This window comes from Bison bison, unplaced genomic scaffold (assembly GCF_000754665.1).
Source record: "Bison bison bison isolate TAMUID 2011002044 unplaced genomic scaffold, Bison_UMD1.0 scf7180017858340, whole genome shotgun sequence".
In the NCBI taxonomy this organism is placed as follows: domain Eukaryota; kingdom Metazoa; phylum Chordata; class Mammalia; order Artiodactyla; family Bovidae; genus Bison; species Bison bison.
The window spans coordinates 10448-12971 of record NW_011488913.1 but is presented as its reverse complement, the minus strand read 5'-3'; the positions used below and the strand labels follow the sequence as shown (position 1 = coordinate 12971).

At 44.7% G+C, this 2524-nt stretch overlaps 1 long non-coding RNA gene across 1 annotated transcript; it reads left to right on the top strand.

Moving 5' to 3' along the window:
- The first annotated feature begins 6 nt into the window (after positions 1-6).
- On the top strand, positions 7-1644 carry LOC105005045. The gene is made up of 2 exons (XR_827280.1): positions 7-299; positions 1049-1644. It is a non-coding gene; the product is annotated as an uncharacterized LOC105005045 (long non-coding RNA).
- The last annotated feature ends 880 nt before the right edge of the window (positions 1645-2524 follow it).

The window sequence follows — 2524 nt, the reverse complement described above, 5'->3', positions numbered from 1 at the left end:
GCTGCCCCGCCCCGGCCTCGATCCCGGACCGCGAACCCTGAAAGTTGGCTCGCGGCCGGCCCAGGGCCCCGCGGGCTCGCAATCCCGAGGCCTGAACGGCGAACAGGTTCCCACACCCGCCTGGCTTTGCGCTTAGGGTAGGAAAGGCACCTCGAGACTGCCGCCGCGCCTCTCATCTTCTCCCTTTCTCCCTGCTCAGGACGGGTCCCCTCGAGCCAGAAGGAGGCCTGGCAGCAGCCAGCGCCCATCCCACAGGAGGACCATACCCGCGCCCTCCAGCTCCCTCCAGCGAGACCCAGGTGAGAGACCCGGCCGGTTGGGGACTGCAAGTGGCGGAGGGTGGGAGCCACGATCCGGATTGGGGGCATTGCCTTCCAGATGCGCTGTGGCCCTTGGCCCCAGGCCCCCAAGAGGCATCGAGCTTGAGGGCATCCACACAGCCTTCGGACTGCGTAGTGCCCTTTTTCTGACTTAAAGCAGTCATCTTACACCATTATTCACACGGTCGAAGTTGCAGTGTGCCTAGATTTTCCTCCAAGGACAAAAATGTGAATAAAGCAATATTTTAGCCAAACATTTCCGTGTCAATTAAGAAGATTGCAATTCGTTCCAGACTATAAATTCTCTTTAACTCTCTAAGGTATTCATTCAAATTGTTTTTCAACGTTGCTAAATGTGCATCATAATGTGTGGGAGTGTGAAAGGAATCCACTTATAGTCAGCAGATCAATTGATCCGATGTTACCACCTTCAAGTAGGCACCTTTCCATTGTTTTCTCATCTTTTCCCAGCACATGTTATTTGTTAGGAAGCTGCGTGCACACAGCCTTGTATTAAGTTTATTAGACAGATGTGGCCCATAAACTAGGAAAAGTTTAGTCAGGCTCTAAATTTAAAATTCCACATTTCTGTAAGTTGTGGGACAAGATATATAGGTTACATTTATAAGCTAGAATTGAACATAATTTAAAATATTTTAATCACAAGGATATTTTTTGAAGGCATCCAGCATTTCCAGTTAGCAGTAATGACTTTTTTTCCAACAAAGGAACACTGCATCAACACTCTTGGCCCGGATCTGGACACAGAAGACTTCTGTTTCAAGAAAATACAGTCATCTCTCAAATCCTGTAATTTATATGCATTCTAAACTCACTAGGTATTGAAAACCACCCAAATGTCCCACAACATGGGATAAAATATAATCAATCACTCAGTGTAATATTATGCATCCTTTAAAAAAGTTATTGGAAAATGTTTTATGATCTGTAAGTCAAAATAACCCTCTCCCACCATTTCTTTCTCCCTGCTGCTCCCTGATACCCATGCTTCTTTGTTCCAATTGGCATGTAAGCTTGTTTTCCCCGCCAAATGAGTCAGTCATGATGGGAACGTCAATTGATTTGAACAGATGTGTGTCAATGTTACTTGGAAAACTAGATGCCAATAACCACAGCCACACACCAAAAAAAGGCAGTGGTTGCAACTATGTAAAAATTTATGCATACATACAGACAGTGACTAAAGTGGAACCCCAAACAGGAAAACAGTTGGATATACTCCAGTGCTGGGACATTAAATGATTGTATGCTGCTTTTGATTTTTATTAATATGAATGTCCAATTAAAAAGACCTACTAAGGACTCTGCAGTGCAAATTATTTTGCTGATTGTTTTAAAAAACACCATACCAATCAAATCATCAAGGCAGATGGGGCAGCAGGGGACTGGGTTTGTTCACCCAATCCCGGAACAGGCTCAGGGCAACACTTGGAGAAAAAGTCATCCTACACAGGTGTGAGCTAACTTCTAGGCAGCTTTCCTGAGAAACTGCACAAGACGAAAATAAAAATAGGTCCAAAAAGCATTTTTTTGAAAATCAATGAAAGTTTATAAATAGGAATTAAAGACTAGAGTTGGGGGCTATATGCAAGTTTGAGTAAATTTTTAGAGACCTATTTTCCCATCGGCCTACAGTGTAACTTATCCTCATAACCCTAAAACTTGATACACATTTGTGTTTAGAATGATTACATTACTCCTAAAAGAAAATCTATCTATGCACCAATTATAGCAAATGTGTAACTCCCTGCTATTCTACACCCCAGTTATCCTTCCCATTAGTTACTGCTCAGTAAATGAACAAAAATCTGCTAGCTCTTTCATAATATCTCACCTGCCTGCAGCCTTTACCTCCCTCCCCTGCTCCAAAAGTGATCTCTTTGGCAAGTTTAAAAAGACATAGACCCCTGTAGGGATAGTAAATTAAACCATTGGGGAGGAGCCCTGACAAGACCTCCATTTCCAGGCAGCTGCTCAGCTTTGGAGTGCTCCACTTATGCCAGTGAGCTCTAGAATCTGAGCAGCCAGTGGGAGTCAGTGGCCCTGGCTTGGCCACTGCTGTTAATCAAGGAGCTGAGAACAGAGCAGTATCCATGAGCTCCGAAGGCTTTGAAGCATGCCTCTCCCAAAGCAGCTCCCTTTACCTGTCCCCTAACCCACCTGACCTGCCCTCCAAACCAGAC